The sequence below is a fragment of the Camelus ferus genome, chromosome 31 (assembly GCF_009834535.1).
Source record: "Camelus ferus isolate YT-003-E chromosome 31, BCGSAC_Cfer_1.0, whole genome shotgun sequence".
NCBI classification, from domain to species: domain Eukaryota; kingdom Metazoa; phylum Chordata; class Mammalia; order Artiodactyla; family Camelidae; genus Camelus; species Camelus ferus.
This window is the reverse complement of record NC_045726.1, coordinates 7,978,866-8,001,083: the sequence shown is the minus strand read 5'-3', so window position 1 is coordinate 8,001,083 and position 22,218 is coordinate 7,978,866. Positions and strand designations below refer to the sequence as shown.

The window sequence follows — 22,218 nt, the reverse complement described above, 5'->3', positions numbered from 1 at the left end:
TCCTACCAGAAACTTGCAGCAAATTATTGTCTCAGTCCTAAAATCCAAGGAAAGAAACTCCATGAGAAAGCTGAGATTTGGGACTGTGATCCCAGGGCGGAATAGAAGCAGATTTGTCTGAATTCCATCCTTCTGCCTCCACGGTTCCCAGACATAAAGGCAGGAAAGGAGACCACACATCGGCTCCCTTTGGTCCATGGATCAGAAAGCAGGTGGTCAGTGGCTCGGCATGTCCGGCTGGACCAGTGAGTCTCCGGAGGTCATCTCAGCAGCCTTCCTGGTCCCACCGGTCCTCAGCTGGTGTGGTACAGGACAGCATCTCACCCCCTAGATGTTAGGGTCCTTTCCCCACCGCCTCCATCATTCTCTGCTCCTCTGACTTTTCATGGCCAGTGAAGCAGCACAATTGAAGAAAGAGGCTCTGAGATCAGAGTCAAGGACTGGCCAGGGTGCTCTGAGAACAGAGGTTCGCTGTACTGAGAGCCAGACACACCCCGTCTGTCATTTGTACTCTTAGTGTCGTGTGGGCTAGGGAGTCATCAGGACCCTTTGAAAGACAAAACAAACCCAGCAAGGCTGGAGAATGGCGGTCCTGCTCACACAGAAGGCACCAGGCAGCAGAGCCCAAGCCGGCCTGACCTGCAGACAGACCAGAGCGAAATCCCTTGCAGAGTTAGCCTGGAGGTTTATTTTCCCTTCCAGAGCTTCGCTACAGGAAAAACACCACCCGTGTCGTTAAACCAAAACCTCATGAGAAAACCTTCTGGTGGCAGAGGGGCATCGTGGCAGAGGGGCATCGTGACCGGCGTGGCCCAGGTCCGGAGAAAGGCCGGCTGCTCTCGGTCCTTCCTCACGGGCTTCTCCTGGACCCACGGATCCCGCGGAAGCTTTCGAAGGGCTGGGCGGCAGGGGCGGGGTTCCTCGGGGGCGGCCGGTGAGGCTGTGACCACAGACCGGGGATCCTGCCACCTTGGCCGGGTGCTCGCCGCCGGCAGGAAGCCACGAGCTACCGGTCTGATCGGGACTCCTGCGAGGGGCTCCTCCTCTAGGGTTGCTCGGGAGTGGCTGGTCGCAGCTAGAAGGGCGCTGCACCACGAGGCGCCGGGGTTTAAGCGCTATGGTGAGAGGCCGCTGAGCGCCGCTAAGGTAAGATGCATCTCCCTCCTTCCTGACCGTCTCATTTCCTCGAACTAGTCGTGCAAACAGTGCTTGGGGGCCTGTGGGTGGGAGAGCGGGCGGGGGCATCCCTGTGGATGTTACAGACGGAGAGAGAAGACATTCCGTACGATCTGAGCCACAGCTATGAATAGGTTGCCCCATCATTTGTTTCTATTTTGGAAAGTTTTCTGATTTATAAAAGTTATTCCATCCAGGGCAGGTTCTGCTTCTCGGGCTTTCTAAGCTGGAAAAGGCAGTGAATGTGCCACAGAGGAAAGACAGGAGGAGGCTGTGGGCTGGGGAGTTGCGAGGACTCCCGTGGCAGCGGAGGGTTCCTGGCCAGTTACTCGGCCTCCCTGTAAACCAGCATAAAGTTACCACGGTTCAGAGCTGACGGAGGCCAGCAATGATGCACGGAAGTGACTGTCTCAAGGTCAATGATTGGTTGTTGCTTTTGTTTCGTGTGGGGTTTTTTAAAGTAAAGTTTTCCATTTTTCAGACATTTGGGGGTGGGGTGATGAAGTAGGCCTAAGATGGCCTTTGGGGCTAAGAGATCGATTTGGCCAACCGTGAAAAAGAAAGACGAGTTGATAACAGGTTTTGAGAGGATTTTTTAAATTCTAGGATTTTGACAAATTTTCCAGTTGTGTTCTAACTGGCCACTGCATGCACCCTCATCTGCCCACTTTACCAAGGAATAAAGAATTGTTGTCGCTGGCCTTCTGTGGTTATAGAGAAGTTGGCATGACATATGTTGACACTTCTCTCTCCTGGAAGGAGCCTGATTCCCCTCAGCTTGAGTGGGAACTGGACTTCGTAGAGGAAAGGGAAACAGTGAGTCTAGAGTGGAGGATCCTGGCTAGAGCTCCTCAGCCACGTGGTCAAGGTTAACCTCCCCAGGGATGAGTCATGTTGTGGTGTGCAAGTTTGGCTGCCAGGAGAGAAGCCCTTCACATCTGTGCTGTTCTTCCCCCAAACCCATAATCCCAGTCTAGTCATGAGACAAACCCAAACCAAGGGGCAGGCTGCAGAATATTTGTCCTTCAAAATTGTCAAGGTCATGACAAACGAGTAAAGGGGAAGCTGTCACGCAACAGAGGAGAGTCAGGAGATAGGACATCTGGGTGAACAATAACAACAACAAAGTCATTAGTGGAAAACAGGTGAAACCTAAATAAGTCTGAGTGTAATTGGTATCATTGTAAAATTGTTGCAACTTCCTTTGTTCTGACAGGTGCGCCAGGGTTAAGTAAGATGCTGTGGGGAAGCTGGGTGAAGGGTGTATGGGAAGTCTCCATACTATCTTTGTAATTTTTCTGTAAACCTTTAAGTGATTCCAAAGTAAAAAGATAAAAAAAAAATATCCTACTTTGGAGCAGAAATGGTCAAAATCTGATCATCTTTGGGAAAACTGGTTTCCATGGCCCAGGGGTCCGGCCCTCTCTTTGAACATTCCAGAACACAGCAGACCTCTTGCATATTTTACCATTCTCTCTCCCAGCCCCCACCTTACTCCCAGAAAGCTCTCCATTCTCCTTTCTTCATGGTATTTCTCATCATTCATTTATTTTTTCCATTCAGCTCGCATATTTGGAGACTTCACTCTGTGTCAGGGGATTCAGGGCGAAGTCCCCTACCCTCTGTCTGCCCAGCAGAGCTCACTGGGCTGCTTTGGGCTCTTGGGCCTCCAAGCACACGCCCGGGTACCCACACCTGACCCCTCCCCAGTGAGGAAGCAGGCGGCCAGTGAGGGCCCAGACCCTGCCTGCATGGGACACCCGGCTGGAATCCTCTGTCCACCGGGCAGACTCTGGGGTTGGCTAGGTAGAAGTGAGCTATGAGCTGTGCTGGAAATCACTCTCCCATGGGTGAAGCTGGGGCCTGCGGGATGCAGAGTCAGGCGTGGACTCTAGGAGCCAGCTCCTGCTGGAGCCCCTGGTGCTGCCCCAGAATCGACATCACCTCGCGGCAGCATCCTTCCTTGTGAGGATCAGGTGTTTGGAGAGGGCTTGGGGTGGGGACAGAGAAGCCTGACCACGCTGCCCCCTCACGCACACACACACATCCCAGGACTGACAGAGCAGGTGTGCCCTTGTTTGAAGTTGATGTCTCAGCCAGATTAGAGAAACGCTTCGGAAGCTGACAAGAAAGAAGAAAGAATTATGAGCTGTGGGGAGGTAGTGTTTAGATGGAAATCACAACACTTTGGTGAAGATCAAAATTAAACAGTGCTGATGACCACTGGGCCTCAAGTACCTTAATAGTTTTCTTTGTTTGTTTTTTGTTTTTTTGTTTTTAAGTAAGCAGAAACAGAAGTTTTTTATTCGGATTTTGAAAGGAAGAAAGTAAGATGTACAAGTTTAATAAAAAGAGCCTTCCCTTTTAAAATAAAAACTGGTATTTCTGTCCATCTGTCTGTCCGATGGACTCCCTGGCACGTGTCAGTGCCGTGGGGGACGTGTCAGGTTAGAAGAGGTATCTCCTGGACCAAGAGCAGGGATGTGCTGGCAAATGCTTGTCCACCAGCTTTTCAGGAAACAAATACACACACACACACACATAAGTTAACCATCAATATTACTGGTATAAAGGATGCGTCACACATAATTTACAAATAATAACAAAACATACAATATCCTTTCTTGTAAATCTCATATACCCGATTGAGTCTGCGTAGATTGCTTTTGTGGACTCCTGCCAAACCCTGGTACCCAGAGTCAAGCGATGCTTGTGATCGATGCACTGAATGTCACTAATATTTTCACTTATGCCAAGAAGTAAGAGCAGGGTGAAACCATAAAGATGTGTTGGAGATGCACTTGTTAGTTTGTGGTGTGACCCATTTCTTTACTAAATTGAATAACAGTTTTTAATTACTTTAAAAATTTTCTTCATTTTTTTGGGTGCTATTCACAGCTACAAATAGGACATCTTTTTAAGTTAAACCAACGTTATTTTTAAAAAACATTTTTAATTGAGTTAGTCATTTTACAATGTTGTGTCAAATTCCAGTGCAGAGCACAATTTTTCAGTTATACATGAACATACATATATTCATTGTCACTTTTTTTTTTCACTGTGAGCTACCATAAGATCTTGTATATATTTCCCTGTGCTATACAGTATAATCCTGTTTTATCTATTCTACAGATGCCTGTCAGTATATACAAATTTTGAACTTCCAGTCTATCCTTTCCCACCCCACTCCCCCTTGGCAACCACAAGTTTATATTCTATGTTTATGAGTCTGTTTCTGTTTTGTATTTATGTTTGTTTTTTTTTTAGATTCCACATATAAGCAATCTCATATGGTATTTTTCTTTCTCTTTCTGGCTTACTTCACTCAGAATGACATTCTCCAGGAACATCCATGTTGCTGCAAATGGAGTTATGTTGTCAGTGTTTACGGCTGAGTAGTATTCCATTGTATAAATGTACCACCTCTTCTTTATCCAGTCATCTGTCGATGGACATTTAGGCTGTCTCCATGTCTTGGCTATTGTAAATAGTGCTGCTATGAACATTGGGGTGCAGGTGTCATTTTGAAGTAGGGTTCCTTCTGGATATATGCCCAGGACTGGGATTCTTGGGTCATATGGTAAGTCTATTCCTAGGCTTTTGAGTATCTCTATACTGTTTTCTACAGTGGCTGCACCAAACTGCATTCCCACCAGCAGTGAAAGAGGGTTCCTTTTTCTCTACAGCCTCTCCAGCATTTGTCATTTGTGGACTTTTGAATGATGGGCATTCTGACTGGTGTGAAGTGATACCTCATATAGTTTTGATTTGCATTTCTCTGATAATTAGTGATACTGAGCATTTTTTCATGTGCCTATTGATCATTTGTATGTCTTCCTTGGAGAATTGCTTGTTTAGGTCTTCTGCCCATTTTTGGATGGGGTTGTTTGTTTTTTTTTCTTAAGTCGTATGAGCTGCTTACATATCCTAGAGGACAAGCCTTTGTCGGTTTGATCATTTGCAAAAATTTTCTCCCATTTCCTAGGTTGTTGTTTTGTTTTACTTATGGTTTCCATTGCTGTGCAGAAGCTTGTAAGTTTAATTAGGTCCCATTTGTTTATTCTTGCTTTTATTTCTATTGCTTGGGTAGAGTACCCTAGGAGAACATTTTTGAGATGTATGTGAGAAGATGTTTTGCCTATGTTTTCTTCTAGGAGGTTTATTGTATCTTGTCTTATATTTAAGTCTTTGATCCATTTTGAGTTGATTTTTGTGTATGGTGTAAGGGAGTGTTCTAGCTTCATTGCTTTACATGCTGCTGTCCAGTTTTCCCAACACCATTTGCTGAAGAGACTGTCCTTATTCTATTGTATATTCTTGCCTCCTTTGTTGAAGATTAGTTGACCAAAAGTTTGTGAGTTCATTTCTGGGCTCTCTATTCTGTTACATTGGTCCATATGTCTGCTTTTGTACCAATACCATGCTGTTTTGATTACTGTAGCTCTATAGTATTGTCTGAAGTCTAGAAGAATTATTCCTCCAGCCTCTTTCTTTTTCTTCAGTAATGCTTTGGCAATTCTAGGTCTTTTGTGGTTCCATATAAATTTTATTATGATTTGTTCTAGTTCTGTGAAGTATGTTCTGGGTAATTTGATAGGGATTGCATTAAATCTGTAGATTGTCTTGGGCAGTGTGACCATTTTAACAATATTGATTCTTCCAATCCAAGAGCATGGGGTATCTTTCCATTTTTTAAAGTCTTCTTTAATTTCCTTAATCAGTGTTTTGTAGTTCTCCATGTATAAGTCTTTCACCTCCTTGGTTAGATTTATTCCTCGGTGTCTTATTACTTTGGGTGCTATTTTAAAGGGGATTGTTTCTTTACTTTCTTTTCCTGTTGTAAATCAACATGATTAACATTTCCTCCATCACTGTCTTAAGTCAGAAAAATTAGCAAAATGAATCAACCCCAGACTTGTAGCCCTTGCCTATTCCTGTGGTGTAAACACTCCCACAAAAGCCAATTTTAAGTCTCCAACACGACTTGGCTGAACATGAAGCTGGGAAGAGGGGAGGTGGCACAGCATTATATTGTGTCCATTTGACAGATAAAACTGACCTAAATAAACTTAAGAGCAGAGACAACAGTACAGTGCACTCAAATAACTAGGAAGTGATGAGTGTTTTTAATGTAAGTTGTTTAATTATATTTTATATAATTTAAATTTTGTATATTTTAATTTTGAATTGATGTACTTAAATAGCTCACAAAGTCCCCCAAATTTGGCAATTTGCTCTTACAAGCTGGCATAAGCTGGCCCCAGCGCACAGCTGCCTGAGAGGCAGAATATCTCAGTGCCGAAGTGCAGAGCTGTGTCCTGTCTGTATTTGGCTTTGCTGAGCAGGAACATGCAGAGACTAACCTGCCTCCTGGGCTCCCCTGACTCCCCAGCCTGGCAGAAGATACCCAGGGGTCTGGTGGTCCTGCAGTGTGCTTGGTGGCAGGGAAAGAGGAGGATGTGCATGACCCTAGACAGAGACCCTCTCCCCACAGCTGTCATGTCTCTGCTCCTGGTGCTGCAGCTAGGGACCTAACTCTTGGAGACCCCAGACCCCTAATGAGTTTCACGGAGCCTGTGAGCTCCCTGAACTTGCACGCAAACTTTTGGTGGATTGGGCAACTTTTCAGCAAAGATTGTTTATATCTTTCAGCAGATTTCATCAAATCAGGAAGGGTTGGGGCTGTTGGCACAGGAAGGATTGGCCTCTGGTTAACTTCTGAGGGGAGAAAACAGCTTTTTCTGTCTGCTCCTGGGATTCTCTTCCTGCTCCAAGAACCAGGGCAGCTGGCCCTCACCTGGGAGGGCTTTGCCACCCGTGTTAGCTAGAAGTGCAAACAGAGGCGCTTCCTAGAGTGGCCCGGGGCTCAGCGAAGGATGGAGCTCATAGTTCACAGCTGTGGAGACTGAGATTGGCAGATGTCTCTCCTGACAGCCAGGCCCGGTGGCCCTGTCACAGGTGGGAAGGAGGGACGGGGCTCACTGTGCCCATATTTCTCCTCGGTTGAAGATGGATGCTCCCCCCTGGGCAGCTGCTTCTGCTGCCTCCCTCCCCTCCTGGTCAAATGGGTCTTCCCAGGTTCCTTCATGCCACGTTGTCAACAAGACAAGTGCCCTCTGAGAGCCAGCAAACAGGAAGAGAAAAATAATGCCGCCAGAGAGTCTCCTGGCCCAGAACCGAAGGGACAGGCCCTGAGACGTTGTCTCCCTCCTTCTGGTCTTTGGAGGGTCTACTTTGCTTGCACAAGTTTGCTCACAGAGTGGTCACGCTCCTTGGTGGCGTTGGAAGGGTTTAAAACCTTTCTCCTTGAGGCCCCTTCCCAGATGTGCAGGTGGACGGCGGCAGGGGCAGTACCACGTGTGTTGCATCTGTGCAGACAACTCTGCCCCGTTCATCTCAGCTCGGGGAGCCCCTCGGTGCCGCCTGCACAGAGAGCCGCTCTCACCCTGAGCGCCGCACCCTCCACGCCCTGCTCATTTGTGCGCCGTAGAAACTGCCGGGGAGGGGCTGCCCGCACGGGAGGGAGTCCACATCCCCACACGTGGTCCTGGAAAGGCCCTCGACAGTCGAGGGAAGGAAAAGGCGTGAGAAGGAGCTGGTTTTTCCAGGTATATAATATGGTCCTGTGTTTTATAGTTAAGGTCTTTTCTGAATCTTCTTGGTAAATACTTTCAGTGTATTGTGAGTGGGAGTGTCTGCCAGCCAGTCTCCACTGAGCAGGTGATCAAAAATGTCGCCAGTGTGGTGGTTTGCTGTTCCAGGTGGGCCTGTGTAACTGAGGGGTGTGCCCCCATCTCCCACCCCCGAGAAAGGAGCTCGGGGATGCTGGAGCTCTGTGGCATGCGGTGTTTGGTGGGGGGAGTCCAATTTGGATGCTGTTTTAAGGATTTTATACTAAAAGATGTTGCAGGCAAGGGGCTTATTGATACAGGTTGTGATCCCACATAGGCGCGCACAGACGCACACGTGGACACACACACGGACGCGGAGAGCCAAGGACGAGGAGCTCGGGGAGATGCTCACACGGCATCCAGGAAGCCCCTGCGGGGGGAAGGCGGCTGTTCTGCTAGGAGGCGTCTGCACAGCCTGCCGGGAGGAACTGCCCTGCGGAGTGGGCCCCGCCTGTCCCATGGCTGGGTCACCATACGCCAGCTTCCCTGTCACTTTCTGGGCAAGCATCACCCCGTGTACCCAGTAGCTCAAGCCTCCTTGCCATCGACTTTCACTTCTCCATCACCCCCCGTGTCTCCCTGAATTCCCCCGACTCCTTGGCTCCGGGTTCTGGAATTGTCAGTGGTCAACCTTACTTATTGCGACATGTGCTGAGCCAGACTCAGGCGAGGCCACGAGGGCGCAGAAGAGAGAGTCACTGTGAGGTCAGAACTGCATGCCTCGCACCCACCCTGATCTGCCTGTGACGGGCTTTGGGGCCATCAGAGGAGGGAGCTACTCATCTCTCTGGGGGCTGGCAGGGCCTTGGTGGAGGAGCTGCAGAAGGAGGGGCTCACGGGGCTGAGGGCAGCCCTGCATGTGCTGAGCTTGGGAAGGAAATGCCACGTGTGCAGGATGCGGTGGTGGGGCTTGTGTGGCTCACGCCTTCCCCCTAGCCCCCCCAGCTGCAGGGCCGGAGCAGAGGGGGAGGCGGTTAGGAGGGAAGTGAGCCAGGCCTGAGGTCAGCGCTGCGATAATTTCCTCTCGGTGGATGTTGTGAGAGTAGCTAACCTCCCAGGACCCTTGGGGACCCTGTTTCCAGCTTGGTGGAGGAGGGGCCTGTCGCCCAGACAGGTCATTTACTCCTGACTCCGTGCCTGCCTGCTTGTGAACGGTAGGAATTTGAAAAGCAGACGCTCATGTAGATTTAGACATTAAATTCCTCTGTTTGCAAACCTGCTGTTTGCCCCAGCTGGTCTCCCCGTCAGCCCAGGATGCCGAGGACCTAAACCGGGTAGCGTCTGCAGGGGAGAAGGACGGGCTCTCCCTGCTCTTTCAGTCTCAGGCACCGATTTTGTGCTCGGCGGGTTCTGTTTTGAGCTCCGACCAGGTCCGCCGCCGCCGCTTCTCAGCCTGCTCCCGGGTTGGCCGCAGAAAGGGCTGGGCCGCTTAGAAGCAGGATCGACGACAGGCATTTGGAAGAACAGACTGACTTTGTACAGATTTATCATTTATCTCCTTACTTTAAAACTGTAAGAATCATATAACACCCCCCCCAAATTTTGGAAACAGACACAAGCCATCAGTGATTCCACCAGCCTCACATTTTCGTTCATACGATGCAGTTTCTCATCACTGGAGTCATAAGGGTCAGAGCCCTTTGGATTCTGGTTTGTTCTTTCTTGCTTTCTTTTTTCCATCCTAACATAAGCATATTCCCTGTGGCTGCATGTCTTCACAACGCTCATTTTTGAAGCTGCGTAATATTTCATTGTGTTAACTCTAATTTCAAACTGGACATTTGCTTGCTTTTTAAAAAAAAACAAAATAGAGGGCTCTGATTAAAAACAAAATAACACATAGCTTGCAAAGCCATCTGAACTACGTCATGCAGCAGAGGAGTCTTCTTTCTTATTCCTTCCAAGGAACGACAATTATACAGGGAGACCACATGCTCATTTTGGGGGCAGAGTCGGGTGGGCTTGGAATTGCATTTGAAGCCATGGTGACAGTGGCCTGAGTTTTCGTCCTCTCTTGTAGCTCCCTCGTTGTCAGCAACTATAGTCGCTGGCCGGGGCTACTGCTGTGGTCTTTGGCTGGAGAACAGACTTTCCCCTTTGTGAAATGAAATGACTCATAAGGAAACAAAACCCAAGGCTTTGGCTTCATTGGTCCCACCGTCTACACCAAGATTCTTAATCAGGGGTCCGTGAATCATTGTGAGGGTTCTGGGGCAGAGGGATCCCGGAACTGACCACAGAATGGGAGTGTAGGGGGATGGGCGGAGGTCACATGCACAAGGTCCTGGGTTCAAGCCCCAGGATTTCCATTAAAATAAACAAACAAACAAACAAACCTAATTACTCTGCCCTCAAAAAAAATTTTTTTTAAAAGCCAAAACATTTTTTTAAAATTCGACGTGTATGCACATAAGTGTATTTTGGGGGGATAGTGTCTGTAGTTTCACCAGATTCTCAAAAAGAGGCTATGGCCCCCAAAATGTTTTAAAAAACAACTGATCCCCCTTCTCTCGCTCGCTTTCTCCACCTCCCCTCCCCTCCCTCTGCTATGGGTAGTCTGGGGTTGAACTGAAAGGATCCTGAAGACCTGTGTCTACATACAGAAGTCCAGGTGTGGGTTGGGGACCACATTCTCCCCATCTGGGGGCCCGGGACTTGAACCCGAGTCTGTCTCGCTGCCAGATCTGTGTGTGCGTACCCGTCATGCCGAAGTGCCCTCCGGTGAAGAGAATTGCTCCTGGTTTTACTTCTTTAACCAAAGCTAATTGCTAATGTGTTCAAGTAAGCGGTCTGGCATGATTCTGGCCCCTGGGTTCTTAACTAAAGGAAATGTTTTGGTATTTTTTTTCAGTCTTGCTTTCTCTCCAGAGAGTCAGATGGACACAGAAGTATTTGTGGTGGGTTATTCTTTCTTGCTACAAGCATTAACCAGAGGAGATGAGCAGTGTTTATCAAACTGAAATGTTATCTTTCAAGGCTTAAGGAGCCAAAGGAATTTGAAATCCAAGAGACCCAATCCAACAATTCAACCCTTTGGGTGGGAGACTTCAGCCCATGATTTCCTGAATACCAATGGGCCTTTTCTCTTCAAACAGATGTTTTTATTAACAATAAACTCTTTGGCACCAGTGAGTGACTCTGGCTTCCTAAATGTGTTTGACTTCCTCTCTCTCCTGTAACCTTGTTCTGAATCTCCGTAAACTAGTGGATACCTGGAGGCAAGAAGATGGAGCAAAATTCAACCTCCTGTCTCCTTCCTTCCCCTGAGAATCTCTGTGAAATTAACCACTTCTTATTACTGAAAATTGGCAGCCCTTAAAGGAGAAGGACTCCCTGAAATCTGGGAAATTCATCACACATTAAAAAGAGTAAATTATAATTTCATCTTGGGCATCTTAGATGTAATACGACACTGAACATTCAATCAGTGTGCCTGGTTGGCCCCGTAGTATTGGCTAGTGATCAATAATCAGTATACAGAATAATCCTGGCTTTTAGTATCAGTGGCATCTTTCTACCATCGTCCTGGTAAATTAAACTGTTTACTCTTTATGGCAGTGGGGTATTAGGGAGAAGCAGATAAGGAGGCATTTTCTCATATTTGCGTTTTCCCTGATTGATCCATTCATCGATGGACATGAGCTGCATCCATCGTGCATATTCTGAGCAATGTTGCTATGCACGTTGGTGTATGTATCTGTTCAAGTCTCTGCCTTCAATTCTTCGGGGCACATACCCAGATGTGGAATTGCTGGATCGTATAATTCTACGTTTAATTTTTTGAGGAACTGCTATACAGGGCTTTGGAGTTCACACTGAGTGAGGGGACTCCGGTGGAAGGCTCTGTGTGGGGAAGTGACAGGGTGTGGCCTGCATTTCCCAGCACCACAGTTAGGCTGCTGTGTTGGAAACAGGCTGGTGGGAAGGCAGGGAAAGAAGCAGGAGGCCAGCTAGGAGGCCACTGCAAGATCCTGACTTAGCAGAAGTGGTCCAGTCCTGGCTGTGTGTTGAAGGCAGAGCCCACAGAATCTAGCGATGGCTTGTTTTGGGGATGTAGGAGTTACCATTTACAGAGATGGCAAAGCCTGGAGACCAGCAGGTTTCAGGGAGGACGAGGGGTTGATTCTGGCCATTTCAAATCTGAGCTGTTTACTAGAAATCCAAGTGGCAATAGGAGTGGTGACATCGTGAGCTCGTTCTCCGAGCCCTGCTGGCCCTTCCTTTGGCTCTTTTTCCATGTGAATATCACGGGCCTCCCAGCCTCCAAGCACACCTGGACCCTGCAGGTGCCTCTAGGCTTCCGAGAGCCCCTACTGTCGCAGCTTATGCCTTGCTCCCCTGTACCTCGCCTGCTTCCTGAGTCGTATTTGAAAGAGAGCTTCTCCTGTGCATGAGCAGCACCGTGTCGGGGCAGGAGGCAGCCGCCCAGCTCTTGAAGACCACGCTCTTCTGCAGTAACCGAGCCAGCTGCCCTGAGACCCAGCCTGCTGCCCATGCAGCCTGGGGTTCTGCCGTCAGAGCTCTTGGCCCCACTGCATGGTGGGGTCCTATTCCCCCAGGTCCCAACAATTGGATCCTGAGTTGAGGGCCCCTTCTCAGCTGAGAGTGACTTCTGGAAAGCCAAAAAAGTACCTTTTCCCCATAGCAGCTTCTAGAGCAGCCCAGCCCTGAGCCCATAGCGGTGGGGGTTGGGGGGAGGGCTCCAAAAGGAGTCATCAGAAGGATGTGGGAACTGGACATCCTCAGATGCTGGCTGACAGCGCGAGCGAGGGACACCAGCCACTCAGAACTCACTTTATAGAAGAGGAACCCGAGGCTGGGAGAGGGCAGGGGAGGACGCCGTGTCCACAGGTGGTTGATGGTTAAATCAGGTCTGGATCCCAGTTCTCGCAGTTGCCCGGGACTGCCAGCCCTGCACTGAGGAGCCCTTTGGTTTCAGACAGGCGTTGGGGGCCCTTTACCCTAAATAAGGCACAAGCTTTCAAATTCAGGCCCAGCTAAGGCTCTAGATGGTGGGTGCTCCTGGCTGAGCTTGGCTTCCCACAGCAAACACTCACTTTCATGAGTGATTTTTTTTTAATTTTTAAAAACTGACCTGTCAAATCCTTGCTAGATACTGGGTTGCAACTCTGAGCGCAGACATCCCGGAGCAGAAGACCAGGCGGGGTGGGGGTGGGGGCAGAGCAGAAGGTCCTGATTCTGCAGGAGGCGCGAGGGACGTCTCTTTCCCCTCCAGAGACGGCCCCTCCCACCTCTCAAGGTCACCATCACCTTGAGGTTGGCATCTCCCCATTTTCTTCTCCTTCCCCCATGTCCACACCTTCATCCCCCACCTCTCAGCGGGCCCCCTGCAGTATGACCAGCCTGGTGACCCTGCTTCCCGTCTCGCCCTCCAGTCTCCACCCGCGGTCAGCCTTCTAGCAGGTGGGGGGCGGCGTGAAGCCGTCCAGGGGTGGCTTCTGGAAAGGAAGCCCGGCTCCGTCGCCTGCCCTCCTCTCCGCCCTCACCTCCTCCAGCCGCCCTGCCGGCTCTGTTCCAGGCTGGGCCCCCCGAGGGCCTGCCCGCCTGCTGTCCCCCTGCCCTGCCAAACTCGGAGGAGCTGCCTCCAGTCACTGGGACCGGCCTGAGCGCCCGCCCCGCGGGGAGGCCTGCCCTCGGCCGAGCAACCCAGCGCCTCCGCGGTGAGCCCATCACGCCGCCTCTGCTCTCGGCACAGCGCCGGCCTCCGTCGGAAATGACTGGCTATTTCCCTTGCTTTTTTGCTGCCCGGCCTCCCCTTTGCTCGCCTCTGGGCCAAGCAGCACATCCCCGGGCTCCTTGCCCACCGGGCGCCCAGGACCCGTGCTCACCGGCCTCTGTCGGGGAGAACGGGCTCCTCACAGGGAGTGAGGGAGGCAGGCGTCCGTCCTGCGCCGCCGGTGCCGGAGGGCCACGCTGCCCCAGGGGGGCTGGCTCACAGCTGCTGGCGGCCCACGCTGTCTCAGCCTTTCTGGAAAGCAGTCTGACAGTTTGGACCAGGAGCCCCGAAGCGATTCCTCAGTGCTGGTCCCAAAGTGAATTTCCCTCTGAGAGCCTGAACAAAGTCAACATTATTGACTATAACAATGAGCTGTACATTGCGTCACCATGACTGACTTATTGTGTGATTGGAAGTTTATACCTGTTAGAAATGAGGTCTTGAAAAAAAAAAAAACCCCTGCATTTTTCTAAACTGGTCAAAGGGAGTGAGTAGGCCATACACAGAAGGAAAAACCCATAGAAATCCGTAAGCATCTTGACAGTAATCAAGGAAAAAGAAAATAGAATGATTCCATGTTTTACCCATCCAATTAGTGAAAAGTAACGTCTCATGCCACCAGTTTCGGCAAGAACACGGGGAAATGAGAACCCTTATGTACTGCTGGTGGGAGCACAGGTGGGTACTCTGGGGACCATTTTGGGACTCCAGGTACGGCTGCAGGCTCTCACCCTGCCGCCCTGTGCATTGGAACCACGCTGTTCACAGAGGTTCTTACACGTGTGCACACGGAACATGGGCTCCTCAAAGTGCAGTTTGTCATTACGAAAGAGTGGGGACAACTCAACTGCTCCTTAGTGAAAAAAATGAACAGACAAATAAAATGAGATTTATTCACTTAGTGATAAAGTGGAGATTCTAAAGTAAAAAATGAGTAAATAATATTTATTTAGTAAATATTAATTAATTTTTACTTAGTAAAAAATGAATAGACAAATAAAATGAGATTTATTCACTTAATGATGGGAGTGAAGATTAAAAAAATAGAAAAACTAGGGATCCGGAGAGCAAAATGAGCAAATCTCAGAAACATAAGTTTGGGTAAAAAAAAGCAAGTTTTAAAGAGGTTATATGCATTATGAAGCCATTTTTGAAAAACATACAAAAGCATACACTTAAGTACATATTTATATGTCAAATGTGTAAAATCATGTATGGTAATAACACCCACTCACTTCCAAGATAATGATTACTTTGGAGACAAAGAAAGGAGAAAATAATGATCAAGCTTTTAGTTTTATCTGTGACACAAAAAGAGAGAGAGGGAGGAAGAAAAAGTGAACTGAAGTAAACGTGACAAAATATTAATGTCTGATGTGAGTGCATTCATTTCTGAGCTTTTAATGCACACAAAATATTTCAAAATTAATAGTGAAAATAGTGAAAATTAATATATATATATATACACCTTAAACTGGTGCATATATCTATAATCTTGGGGTGGGGAAGATATTTCTGAGTGGGAACACCAAAGGCAAAGACTGATAAGGAAGATTAGTGAGCTGACTAGATAAAGTTGATAACCTTTTCTGTACAATAAATACTGTCAACAGAATTAAAAAGCAAAAGATAAATTGAGAAAAATATTTGCTAGACATGACTAATGTATAAATTAAATATATTTATTGTATAAAGAGATCTATATATAATTAAGAAAAATGATAAACCATCTCAACGTAAAAATGAGCAAAGCACCTGGACGACCAACTCATCACTTGAGAAACACAAATGGTTGATAAATACATGATAAATATTAATAGAAAATTAAAACCATGCTGTTTATCATTTTTCATTTGGCAAATTGGCAAGGGTTTCTCTGAAACTTGATAAAAGCCATTGACAAAAGGCAAGGGAAATGAGCTTTCTTCATCACTGAGAGAAGAATGTAAATCAGTATTACAGTTTAGCATCAGAGCTCAAGATCCTTAAAAATGTGCATCTTCTTTGACTTAGCAATTCCACTTGTAGAAACATAGCTTTAAAAATATTGGAGCAACAAGTAAACGTATATTCTACAGGATGTTTACACCACAGGTTTATTTATAATAATCAAAGGTTGAAAATAACTTATTTGACTCACAGTGATTAAATAAATTAATATTAAGTCTGTAGATGGCATGCAGTTAATAATATTGGGTCCAATATTGTACTTATGTATATGTAGTTTACACTGGACTATTTACTGAAATAACCATGTTATAATATTGGATAAACAATCTGGCCCCACTTTTTAAAAAGTGTATTTGCATATGTAAAAACTCTGTAAAATTCATCACCAAGTGTTCATAGTGGTTCTCAGGCCATTTCAATTTTTTCCTTTTATAGATGTGAATTTTCTGATTTTCAACACGTGTATATTACTTGCACAACACAAAATTAGACTGCAAAGTAAAAGATAGCTTTTTAAAATGCATTAACTTAGGAAGTATGAAAAGAATGATAACCTTTGTTAGAGGAAGTGCAGGGAAATACACACTGACATCCAGCTGGGTGAAATGCCTGAGGACCATTTGGCGAAATATATCAGAAAACTTAAACGCTTTACGCTCTGAGCCCAGCAGTCCCACTTCTAGGGTTTTTAACCTCAACAAAGATTAATGAGGGACATGAACAAGGATAAAGTACATAAGCAAAGGACATCTTTGCAGCATTATTTCTGATGCTAAAAAAATAGGAAGCAGCTTGAGTGTGGAACAAGAGGAATGATTAAAAAAAAACATGGTACAACCTTCAGATAAGATGCCCCACAGCCTTGCACGCGATGTTGCGGGCACATCGGGTAAAAGGTGGCCATGGTGCACTCTTAAAACAGGTCACAGAACAGGATGTAGATAATGATCCCAGGTTTGCGTTTTCAAAAGATGCCAATGGAAAATTACACACCAGCGTGTTAACTAACTGTGGTTATCGCTGGATGACGGTGGTGTAGGGAGGTTTTATCTTCCTCTCTAGTTTTTGAATTTCCTGTATCAAAAGCAAATAACGTGCGTAAAGAGGAAAGTGTATTTAATGTGATTCGTTAGAGGAGGCAGGGTCCTCCCAGCATGGCCTGAACTCATAAAGGACAGAAGTCTGTCACCTATTTAATCCTTTCTGATGTTGCTCAGGAGCACATGTCCCATATGTTTTTAAGTAATTGCCTATTCTCTTTTTTTTTTTTTTACTTTACATTTAAAAGCAATACTTAAGGGTATTACGTATTTGAGCATATTGTGCTCTGTTTAACCTGAACTGCACAGAGGTAGGTAAGGTAAAAATGTGAAGTCTTCCCTTCCCTTTGCCTGTGAATTCCACTCTCCAGAAGTGCACCTGTTAGCAGTTTCGTTTATACCAAGGGCTTCAAGACATTCTCCTTCCATTTGCAAATATATTTATACTCTCCCCCCTTTTTTCTTTTCCACGATCATTTCATACAAAGCATTCTGCAATAAACTTTCACTGAACAGCAGTGTATTCGAGGCATGCTTTTGTCAGTTAGATCTTTTATTCTTTTACTAATTGATTTACCTACTCATTCATTTACCTGGTTACATTTTATAATTATATAAGTTATCCATAAATATTGTTTCTTAAAATGTGGCAAGCTTCAAAGGTTCTAGCCTGAAAAATAAAAGTTTGCCGCCTCTGTCACCATCCCCAGGAAGTGAGCGATGATAATATTTTTTGTTTTTAAATCTCCTTTTCATTACCTTTACAACTTTGAAGAACACCAGCACTTTTATCTTTAAAATCTCTGGGCTAGTTATACTGATTCCCACCATGAGAGGTGCACAGTGCCCTTCCTTACCTGCCTGCCACTTGTACCCTCTCTTCTGTATCGAAATTTCCATCTGCGGTTGGTTGAGTTTGCAGATAAGAAACGAAATATATGAAGGGCTGATTACGGAACTTGAGAAAAGGGGGTTTTGGTAAATGTAGGGGCTCCTGGAATCAATCCCCCTACAGGTGCAAGGACTGTGTATGGATCAGACAGTATGTATACTTTGTGTTTTGTTTGTTTTTCTGCACGACCTCTTGAGATTCACCATGTTGTTATGTGTCAGATCAGTTAGAACCTCATTTTTTAAATCCATCCATCAGTTCATGGACCTTTGGGTTGTTTCCAGTTGGGAGCTAATGAGTAAAGCCGCTGTGAGTGTGTGTGCACGAGTCTTCCTGTGTTCAGATGTCTTCATTGCTCTATGTGATGCATAACCAGAAATGAAATCTCTGGGTCATAGGATAGGAAGCTGAGTTTTCAGTTTCTAACTGTTCTCCGAAGTTTCTGTTCCATTTCACTTTGCCACGGTCATCGTATGAGAGTTGCAGTTTCTCCAAAGTCTTGCCAGCGTCTGCTGTGATCGGTCTCGTAATCTTAGCCATTCTGGCAGGTGTAGAGGGGTATCTCAGTGTGATTTCAATTGCCATTTGTCTAATGGGGGACAATACTGATCTCCTTTTCCTGTGCTTGTTTGCCACTTCTAGTATATTCTTCGCTCAAGTGTTGGTTAAGTTGAATTTTTGTCTCCTTTATTGAGTTGCAAAAGTTATTTATATGTTCTCATATCAGATATGTTTTTCAAATATTTCCCCCAGTCTGTGATTCACCTGTTCATTTGCTTAATAATGTCTTTTAAAGTGCAGAAGTTTTTAATTTTGAAAAAGTCTAATTTATCTATTTTTCTTTTGCAGTTCATGCTTTTCTATTCTAGAAGGTTTTTTTTGCCTAAGCCAAGATCACAAAGATCTTGTCCTATGATTTTTTTTTCTAGAAATACAATGTATATTTTTTAGCAGCTTTTAGGATTTTTTTTCTTTATCGCTATTTTTCAACAATTTGATTCTGATGTAACTCGATGTGGTTTTCTTCCTACCTGAGATTGAGTGACTGTCTTGAATCCTTGGGTCTATAGTTTCCATCAAATTTGGAATTTCCATCTTTGATTTCCTCAGTTTTTTCCTCTTCCATCCCCTTTTGGATGCGTGTTTTTTGATCACTTAATGTTGTCTGTCCCCTTTTCCCTGTTTTGTTTCTCTCTGTGCTTCACTTTGAACAGGCTCTTCTCCTATTGCTGCATGTACAAGCTTACTGACCTTCCTTCTACAGTGTCTAATGTATTTTTTAATGTATTTTAAATCTCGTTTAGAATTTTTTTCCTTTTAATTTTCCATACTGTCTTTTTCATCTCTAGGTGGTCCATTTAGTTCTTTTTATTTTTCTTTTCTCCCCCATGTTTTATTTTCTCCTCATTGTTTTTATTGTTTTCACTTATATACTTGAGCCAGTTTATATAATGAGTAATAGCTGTCTTAAGGTCCTTGTCTACTAATTACAGAATGTCTGTGAGTTCTGGTTCTGTGCCCACTGGTTAAACTTTCTCCTGGTTGAGAGCTACGTTTTTCTGTTTCTTTGCACGCCTAGTGATTTTTATTGGATGCCAGACGTTGTGAATTTTATAGTGAGTGCTTTATACTATTGTGTTTCTTTAAATAAGGAGTGTAAGGCTGTGCTGTAGCACCCTTTTCAGTTACTGGGTGATCAGTTTGATCATCTCAAGGCTTCCTTTTCAGCTCTGATATAGGGCCCGTCCAGAGCCACCTCCACTCCAGGGCAGACCTAACACCACTGCTAAGGCAGGATCTTCCAGATGACTTTACCCAATGCTCTGTGTGCTATTGAGTCTCTCTGCTCTGGGTAGTGGGAATTTGACCTGTTTCCAGCCTTGGATAATCTCTAGGAGAGGTGATAAGACTACTGTTTCTTACTGGTTCTTTCTGGTGGCTTCATGCACTGCCCAAATTGATATTCAGGGGGAGGTCAGAGACCCGTGGGGCCCCCTCTGCAGTCTGTGGAGCGTACCCACTCTCCGTGAGCAGCCCCCCTCCTTCGGCGTTCCCCCTTCCAGGACACCATGGCCTCTTCGTACTCTGGTCTCTGTGAAACCACTGGGTTCCCCAAAGTGCTGGCTTGGAAACTGCTTCCTGGCAGTAATTGTGTGATCACAGGACCCAGGCTCACGTCACTTTTCCCCTTTTCCCGGGGATCACAGACCCATGCTGCCTGCTGTCTAATATCTGAACAACTAGCTGCCCAATTCTCCAGCTGGTTTTTTTGGAGGGTGGGTTGTAGGGCAATTCCTGTAGAGTTAAATATTCATAAGTGGAGTAAGGAACCGCTTAAGGGGCATACAATGTATTCTTGGTAAATGTTTTAAATTCTTGCATATTCGTAACTGTCCCTTCCCTCCAGCTGGTTGATCATTTTACTAGGTACGGAATTCTAGGTTTGAAATATTTCCCACCAGGAACTTTAAAAACCTTGGCTCCCTTTCTACCCTCAAATCTAACGGCCATCTGATGAACATTGTCTTGTAGGAAAATTTATGTATCTTTTCAAATTAGACTTTTCTCTGGATATATGCCCAGGAATGGGATTGCTGAATCATAGGGTAACTCTATTTTCCAGTTTTTAAGGAACCTCCATACTGTTCTCCATGGTGGCTACATCAGTTTACATTCCCACCAACAGTGTGGGAGGGTTCCTTTTTTTCCTGGTGGTCTCACTTTCTCATCTGTTACTCTTTCAACTCCCAACGAACAAATGCAGAAGGAGTGCTGAAATTGGGACGTTAGTATTTAGCGACCCTTAATGGACCCATTAGTTGAAATGTTGCTGAGGAGCTTTTCAGTGGAAGGATCTGACTGGCGTCACCCAAACCCAGATCTATCTTAGCATCACTGAAGTGGTTCACCTCCTGATAGGATGTGATAGAGTGCATGTCACCCCGTAAGGCCCCCCACCAGAAGAATGAATGCAGTGGTCCCTGTAGAGTTAGTTCTACGTACGAGAACTGGGGAGGCAGAAGAGCAGGTTATGAGCCATCATGAGGAAGCAAACTTCAGAATGCAGACCATTCGGCAGGACCACCAATCTGGACTTGACAAATCAGTGGCATGAAATTAACCAAAGTAGGGGCTGGGGGCTACTTCAGTAAAGAAGACTTAGGAGACTCGACCATCAAGTGGAATGTACGAAGCTTGTTGCAGTCCCAAATAGGACAAACCAACAGCAGGAAGTCTTTTTTGAGACAGCTGGGGAATTTTGATTATTGACTGGGTGTTAGATAAAACCACAGAAATTGCTAGCTCTGTTCCATGTGACAATGACATCGTGGTTACATGAGAAAATGTCTCCGTGTTTTCGAGATATTTGCAGCGTATGTGGAGGTGACATGGCATGTTTCAAGCCATTAATTTCATTTCAAAGTTTCAATCCTTTGTTTATAAAATGATGTGTCTTAAAGTACTTAAAATATTTCAATCAAGAAAATACTTTTTAAAGGTATTTGCTGAATCTGGGTGATGAGTATATAGGTGTTCATTATACTCTTTATGTTTTATATTTTGAAAATTTTTATTGAAAACCATTTTAACCAATATACATATAAATATATATATGAACTATCCCTTGACTCGCCAGTGTCTTCTCCCAGGTGGAACTGACTTCTTCCTGAGCTCCTGAGACCTCTCTTCTGTGTGTCCCACTTTGATTGTTGTGACTTGTGTTTGTGTCTCACCTCCTCATCGTCCCACGAGAGCAGACTGCCTTCCGTGTTTCATCTCTGTGTCTTCTCTGTGCCTGACACAGTGTGTGGTTGATAGTGACTGAGTGAACACAAGAATATAGCGTTCTGAGAGCCGGTGCTCAGGCTGTTTCATGTCCACATGAGGAGGGAGCAACATGGGGCAAAGGTGAGGTAGCCTCGTTCAAGTTGAGTCACCCTGCAGGTGAGACTTGAAAAATGCGTATTTTCCAGTCTATTACTTTTTCATGTATATATATATATATATGTATGTATATATATGTATATATTTTTATTTATTGAAGTATAGTCAGTTTACACTATTGTGTCAATTTCTGGCGTACAGCACAATGTTTCAGTTGTATAGGAACATACATATATTTGCTTTCATATTTTTTCCAGCATAAGTTACTAGAAGATATTGAATATAGTTCCTTGTTGCTTATCTATTTTATATATATTAGTATCTGCAAACTTTGAACTCCCAATTTATCCCTTCCTACCCACTCCCCCACCTGGTAACCATAAGTTTGTTTTCTATGTCTGTGAGTCTGTTTCTGTTTGTCTTTTTTTTTTTAAGATTCCACATATAAATGATATCATATGATAATTTTCATTCTCTTTCTGGCTTACTTCACTTAGGATGACAGTCTCCAGGTCCATCTATGTTGCTGCAAATGGCATTATTTCTTTTTTGTGGCTGAGTAGTATTCCACTGTATAAATACACCACAGCTTCTTTATCCAGTCATCTGTTGATAGACATTTAGGTTGTTTCCATGTCTTGGCTGTTGTAAATAGTGCTACTATAAAAACATTTTAATTCAAGTTCTTTGGCCTCTTCTTTAGCTCAGAGTCATAGGCCCATCGCTACACTGTTCTCACCTAGGAAGTGGGCGTGGCATTAGTGGATTTGTAGGGGGCTGGACTCGGAATGCCTGGCTGTTGGCAGATGCTCCACCAGGGCGGAGGGAACTCACCAGTGGGAGGCTGGCTTCTCATCCTGCCAGCCA

The 22,218-nt window shown here is 45.6% G+C and overlaps 1 protein-coding gene across 2 annotated transcripts in view; it reads left to right on the top strand.

Moving 5' to 3' along the window:
* Positions 1-22,218, top strand: part of BLK (BLK proto-oncogene, Src family tyrosine kinase) — a 78,683-nt gene that overhangs the window by 32,957 nt on the left and 23,508 nt on the right. Inside the window, exon 1 of one of the 2 annotated variants that reach the window (XM_032470815.1) lies at positions 737-1,146. The exons of the other annotated variant lie outside the window; for it this stretch is intronic. The gene's annotated coding sequence lies outside the window, so the exon portion shown is untranslated. Of the gene's footprint in view, positions 1-736; positions 1,147-22,218 lie in introns of those variants that run through there. 2 annotated transcript variants of the gene reach the window in all.